The sequence below is a fragment of the Hippopotamus amphibius genome, chromosome 2 (genome assembly GCF_030028045.1).
Source record: "Hippopotamus amphibius kiboko isolate mHipAmp2 chromosome 2, mHipAmp2.hap2, whole genome shotgun sequence".
Lineage (NCBI taxonomy): Eukaryota > Metazoa > Chordata > Mammalia > Artiodactyla > Hippopotamidae > Hippopotamus > Hippopotamus amphibius.
In genome coordinates, this window is record NC_080187.1 from 28,947,293 (window position 1) to 28,954,757 (window position 7,465).

Below are 7,465 nucleotides of genomic sequence, written 5' to 3' on the forward strand. Positions count from 1 at the left end.
CTTCTTTATCCGTTCATCTGTTGCTGGGCATTTAGGTTGCTTCCATGTCCTGGCTATTGTAAATAGTGCTGCAATGAACATTCTGGTACATGTTTCTTTTTGGATTATGGTTTTCTCTGGATATATGCCCAGGAGTGGGATTGCTGGGTCATACATTAGTTCTATTTTTAGTTTTTAAAGGAACCTCCAAACTATTTTCCATAGTGTCTGTACCAATTTACATTCCCACCAACAGTGCAGGAGGGTTCCCTTTTCTCTGCACCCTCTCCAGCATTTATTGTTTCTAGATTTTTTGATGATGGCCATTCTGACCAGTTTGTGGTGATACCTCACTGTGGCTTTGACTTGCATTTCTCTAACGATTAGTAATGTTGAGCATTCTTTCATGTATTTGTTAGCCATCTGCCTGTCTTCTTTAGAGAAATGTCTATTTAGGTCTTTGGTCCATTTTTAGATGGGGTTATATGCTTTTTTGATATTGAGCTGCACGAGCTGCTTGTATATTTTGGAGATTAATCCTTTGTCCTTTGCTTTGTTGGCAAATATTTTATCCCCTTCTGAGGGTTGTCTTCTAGTCTTGTTTATGATTTCTTTTGCTGTGTGAAAGCTTTTAAATTTCATCAAGTCCCATTTGTTTATTTTTGTTTTTATTTCCATGATTCTAGGAGGTGGGTCCAAAAGAATCTTGCTTTGATTTATGTCATAGAGTTTCTTGCCTATGTTTTCCTCTAGGAGTTTTATAGTGTCTGGCCTTACATTTAGGTCTTTAATCCATTTTGAGTTTATTTTCGTGTATTGTGTTAGGAGGTATAGTAATTTCAGTCTTTTACATGTGGCTGTCCAATTTTCCCAGCACCACTTATTGAAGAGGCTTTCTTTCTCATTGTATATTCTTACCTCCTTTGTCAAAGATAAGGTACCCATATGTGCGTGGGTTTATCTCTGGGCTCTCTATTTTGTTCCATTGATCTATATTTCTGTTTTTGTGCCCGTACCATACTGTCTTGATCACTGTAGCCTTGTAGTATAGTTTGAAGTCAGGGAGCCTGATTTCACCAACTCCATCTTTCCTTCTCAAGATTGCTTTGGTAATTCAGGGTCTTTTGTGTTTCCATACAAATCGTAAGATTTCTTGTTCTAGTTCAGTCAAAAATGCCATTGGTAATTTGAAAGGGATTGCGTTGAATCTGTAAATTGCTTTGGGTAGGATAGTCATTTTCAGAATGTTGATTTCTTCCAATCCAAGAACATGGTATGTACCTCCATTGGTTTGTATTGTCTTTGATTTCTTTCATCAGTGTCTTATAGTTTTCTGCATACAGGTCTTTTGCCTCCTTAGGCAGGTTTATTTCTAGGTATTTTATTCTTTTGGTTGCAATGGTAAATGGGATTGTTTCCTTAATTTCTTTTTCTGATCGTTTGTTGTTAGTGAATAGGAATGCAAGAGATTTCTGAGCATTAATTTTGTATCCTGCTACTTTACTAAATTCATCGATTAGTGCTAGCAGTTTTCTGGTAGAGTCTTTAGGGTTTTCTATGTATAATATCATGTCATCTGCAGAGAGTGTTAATTTTATTTCTTCTTTTCTAAGTTGGATTCCTTTTATTTCTTTTTCTTCTCTGATTGCTGTGGCTAACACTTCCAAAACTATGTTGAATAATAATGGTGAGAGTGGGCACCCTTGTCTTGTTCCTGTTCTTAAGGGAATGTTTTCAGTTTTTCATCATTTTGAATGATGTTGGCTGTTGGTTTGTCATATATGGCTTTTATTATGTTGAGGTAATTTCTTTCTCTGCCCACTTTCTCTTTCTGGAGAGTTATAATCATAAATGGATGTTGAATTTTGTCAAAAGCCTTTTCTGCATCTATTGAGATGATCATATGGTTTTTACCCTTCAATTTGTTAATATGATGTATCACATTGATTGATTTGTATATATTGAAGAATTCTTGCATTCCAGGGATAAACCCCTCTTGATCATGGTGTACGATCTTTTTAATGTGCTATTGGATTCTCACTGCTAGTATTTTGTTGAGGATTTTTGCCTCTATATTCATCAGTGATATTGGTCTGTAATTTTCTTTTTTTGTGACATCTTTGCCTGGTTTTGGTATCAGGGTGATGGTGGCCTCGTAGAATGAGTTTGGGAGTGTTCCTCCTTCTGCTATATTTTGGAAGAGTTTGAGAAGGATAGGTGTTAGCTCTTCTTGAAATGTTTGATAGAATTCACCTGTGAATCCATCTGGCCCTGGGCTTTTGTTTCTTGAGAGATTTTTAATCAGTCTCAGTTTCAGTGCTTGTGATTGGTCTGTTCATATTTTCTATTTCTTCCTGGTTCAGTCTTGGAAGATTGTACTTTTCTAAGAATTTATCCATTTCTTCCAGGTTATCCAATGTATCGGCATATAGTTGCTTGTAGTAGTCTCTCATGATCTTTTGTATTTCTGCCGTGTAGGTTGTTACTTCTTTTTCATTTCTTTTTTTTTTTTTTTAGCTCTTTATTGGAATATAATTGCTTTACACTCTTGTACCAGCTTTTGAGGTATACCAAAGGGAATCAGCTGTATTTATACACATATCCCCATATCCCCTTCCTCCCACGACTCCCTCTCACCCTCCCTGTCCTGGCCCTCTAAGGCATGACCCATCATCGAGTTGATCTCCCTTTGTTATACAGCAACTTCCCACTAGCTGTTTTACAGTTGGTAGTGTATATATGTCTATGCTACTCTCTCACTTTGTCCCAGCTTCCCCTTCACCCCCTGCCCCCCAACCCCATGTCCATTCTCTGCATCTGCATCCTTATTCTTTCCCTGTCACTGGGTTCATCAGTACCATTTTTTTTTTTTTTTAGATTCTGTATATATGAGTTAGCATACAATATTTGTTTTTCTCTTTCTGTCTTACTTCACTGTATATGAGAGATTCTAGGTCTATGCACCTCATTACATATAGCTCCATTTCATTCCTTTTTATGGCTGAGTAATATTCCATTGTATATATATGCCACATCTTCTTTATCCATTCATCTGTTGATGGGCATTTAGGTTGCTTCCATGACCTGGCTATTGTAAATAGTGCTGCAGTGAACATTCTGGTACATGTTTCTTTTTGGATTATGGTTTTCTCTGGGTATATGCCCAGGAGTGGGATACTGGATCGTATGGTAGTTCTATTTGTAGTTTTTTTTTTTTTTTAATTTTATTTATTTATTATTTTTTGGGGCGGGGGTACACCAAGTTCAATCATCTGTTTTTATATACATATCCCCGTATTCCCGCCCTCCCTCGATTCCCCCCCCACCCTCCCTCGAGTCCCCCCCACCCTCCCCGTCCCAGTCCTCTAAGGCATCTTCCATCCTCGAGTTGAACTCCCTTTGTTATACAACAACTTCCCACTGGCTATCTACTTTACAGTTGGTAGTATATATATGTCTGTGCTACTCTCTCGCTTTGTCTCAGCTTCCCCTTCACCCCCCGCCCCCTCCCAAACCTCAAGTTCTCCAGTCCATTCTCTGCACCTGCGTTTTTTAAGGAATCTCCAAACTGTTTTCCATAGTGGCTGTACCAACTTACATTCCCACCAACAGTGCAGGAGAGTTCCCTTTTCTCCATCATTTTTCATTTCTAATTCTATTGATTTTTGTCATCGTCTTTTTTTTCCTGATGAGTCTGGGTAATGGTTTATCAATTTTATTTATCTTCTGAAAGACCTGGCTTTTAGTTTTACAGATCTTTGTTGTTGTTTCCTTCATTTCTTTTTTGTTTATTTTTGAGCTGATCTATATGATTTCTTTTCTTCTGCTCACTTTGCGGTTTTTTTGTTCTTGCTCTAATTGTTTTAGGTGTAAGTTTAGGTTGTTTATTTGAGATTTTTGTTGTTTCCTGAGGTAGGATTGTATTGCTCTAAACTTCCCTCTTCGAACTGCTTTTGTTGCATCCCATTGGTTTTGGGTCATCGTGTTTTCAGTGTCATTTGTTTCTAGGTATTTTTTGATTTCCTCTTTGATTTCTGAAGTGACTTCTTGGTTGTTTAATAGCCTGTTGTTTAGCCTATATGTGTTTGTATTTTTTACAGTTTTTTTTTCTGGTAATTGATATCTAATCTCATGGTGGTGTTGTTGGAGAAGATGCTTGATACCATTTCAGTTTTCTTGAATTTACCAAGGCTTGATTTGTGACCCAAGATGTGATCCATCTTGGAGAATGTCCTGTGTGCACTTGAGAAGAAATTGTATTCTGTAGTTTTTGGATGGAATGTCCTCTAAATATCTGTTAAGTCAAGATGGTCTAATGTGTCATTTAAAGCTTTTTTTCTTTATTTGTTTTCTGTTTGGATGATCTGTCCATTGGTGTAGTAGGGTGTTAAAGTCTCCCACTATTATTGTGTTACTGTCTATTTCCCCTTTTATGGCTGTTAGCATTTGCCTTATATATTGAGGTGGTGCTATGTTGGGTGCATAGATATTTACAATTTGTTATATCTTCTTCTTGGATGGATCCTTTGATCATTATGTAGTGTCCTTCCTTGCCTCTTGTAATAGTCTTTATTTTAAGGTCTAATTTGTCTGAGTATTGCTATTCCAGCTTTCTTTTGACTTCCATTTACGTGGAATATCTTTTTCCATCCCCTTACTTTCAGTCTTTATGTGTCCCTAAGTCTGAAGTAGGTTTCTTATAGGCAGCATATACAAGGGTCTTGTTTTTGTATCCTCTCAGCCAGTCTGTGTCTTTTGGTTGGAGCATTTAATCCACTTACATTTAAGGTAATTATTGACATGTATGTTCCCATTACCATTTTCTTAATTGTTTTGGGTTTGTGTTTGTAGGTCTTTTTCTTCTCTTGTATTTACTGCCTAGAGGAGTTCCTTCAGCAGTTGTTGTAAGGCTGGTTTTGTGGTGCTGAATTCTCTTAACTTTCATTTGTTTGTAAAGCTTTTGATTTCGCCATCAAATCTGAATGAGATTCTTGCTGGGTCGAGTATTCTTGGCTGTAGGTTTTTCTCTTTCAGGACTTTCAGTATATCCTGCCACTCCCTTCTGGCCTGCAGAGTTTCAGCAGAGAGATCAGCTGTTATCCTTATGGGTATTCCCTTCTATGTTATTTGTTCCTTTCCTTTTGCTGCTATTAATATTTTTTCTTTGTGTTTAATTTTCATTAGTTTGATTAATATGTGCCTTTGTGTGTTTCTCCTTGGGTTTATTTTGTATGGGACTTTCTGCACTTCTTGTTCTTGATTTACTATTTCCTTTCCCATGTGGGGGAAATTTTCTACCATAATCTCTTCAAGTATTTTCTCAGACCCTTTCTTTTTTTCTTCTTCTTCTGGGATGCCTAGCATTCAAATTTTGGTACACTTAATGTTATCCCTGAGGTCACTGAGACTGTCTTCCATTCTTTTTATTCTTTTTTCTTTTTCCTGCTCTTTGGCAGTTATTTCCTCCATTCTATCTTTGAATTCACTTATTTGTTATTCTGCCTCAGTTATTCTGCTGTTTATACCATCTTGAGTATTTTTAATTTCAGTTGTTGTGTTGTTCATTACCGTTTGTTTGCTCTTTAGTTCTTCTAGGTTCTTATTAAATGTTTTTTTTATTTTCTCTATTTTGTTTTTGAGATTTTATATCTTCTGTACTATCATTACTCTGAATTCTTTTTCAGGCAGTTTGCCTATTTCTTCTTCATTTATTTGGTCTTTGGATTTTTATTGTGCTCCTTTGCCTGCAAGGTGTTTGTTTTCTCATTTTGCCTAATCTATAGTATTTGCTGTCTCCTTTCCCTGTGCTACCTAGTAGCAATTTATCTTGTCTCTGTTGTTTGACTTGAGGTATCAAGCTCTGGAGCTTGCTGGCATTTGGTTGGATTTGGAGCTTGGTGTTGAGAATGAGAACTCTTGGGGAGCACTTGCTAATTAATATTCCATGGGGCCAGGAATTCTCTGGTGGTCCAACATCCTGGACTCTGCTCTGCTGCCTCAGGAGTCCAGGCTTGACCCCTGGCTGGGGCACCAAGACCCTGGAAGCTGCACAGCATGGAGGAAAAGGAGGTAGAAGGAGAGAAAATAAAAAAAGAAAAAAAAAAAAAGGGAAGAAAGGGAAAGGACAGACAAATTCCCAAAACTGGTGGTACAAGCAACTCTAATCAGTGAAAATCACACAAAGTGATGTGCACACTTGCACTTGCAAAAAGAGAAGAGGAAGAGAAACCAAAGAAAAGAGAACGAGAGAAAACAACAAAAACAAAAATGGAATATTCATACCAATTACAAGCAAATCCACATACAAATATATGTAGTAAAAATTAAACTAAGAAACATAAAACCAGAAACAAGTCAAACATACCAGGAAGTCCTCCAATACTTCTAAGTAGGGCTCTTCACCTGCTGTGGAGAGGACTGTGGAGAGCTCAGACTTTGATCTGGTTTTAGTCCTGTGTGTATTTGTCACCACAGTCCACTGTTGCCCCCTATGTCTACAGCCTCTATTTTAGAAACACTTGTTTATTCAGGTGATCCACAGATGCAGAATATATCAAGCCTATCATGGGTATTAAATCTGCTCCTCCTGCAGCTGTTTCCCTTTCTCTTCTTTGGTCCTGCAGTCCTCGGCGATCAGTTTTGGTTTTGGTCCCTTCTTTGCATGTGGACTGCTCTCAGGAGTCCTTTCCCCGCCCAGGCAAGAGCGGGTGAAAGAGAGTGATTGGGGCTCACTTGCAAATTCAGGCAGGGGGAAGGAGAGATATGGCAGTCTAATTGAAATTTGCGGGAGTGCTTGCAGCAACAGGGGTGAGTCTGACTGAGGTGTGTGGTGCATTCTCCCAGAGAAGTTGATCCTGAATGCGAGACCCTTGGTGTTGGGCTTCACCTGCTGCCGGGAGGGTGTGGCCAATGACCTGCCTTACAGACGGGATCCTTGGTGGTGGTGGATTGCGGTGTGCGGTGGCAGGTGGTGGGGCACGGTGGTGGGTGGCAGCAGTTTCTGTGTTTCAGTCTAGCAGCTACGGGTCATGGGAGGCTCCTGCACTCGTGCTGCTCTGCAGCCTGTGAGTTTGCAGAGATGCACTCAGACACAAAGGTCCCCTGACTCCCAGTCAGGCCCAGGCTTTTCTCCAAATTCCCTCCCAGTTAGCTGGCGCACCTGCCCCCCAGGCAGTTTTTTTTGCAGCCAGCCCCAGCTCTCTCCCTGGTGTCTGTTCTCTGAAGCCCAAGCCTTGGTGCCCATCCCCCACCGCAGCCATGGGTGAGCAGACTAGCATGTGTGGCTGGGGAGTGCTTCTTAAATTCTCCATGCGGGTATCTTTCTGCTCTGCCCTCCACACACCTGTTGTTGCTCTCTCTTCTGTGGGCTCTGAGGCTGCCCCGTCCATCCCTGCCTGTGAGGGGGCTCCCTAGTGTGTGGAAGCTTTTCTCCCCCTCACAGCTCCCTCCCAGAGGGGCACATCTCCTTAGGATTCCTTTGTCTCTT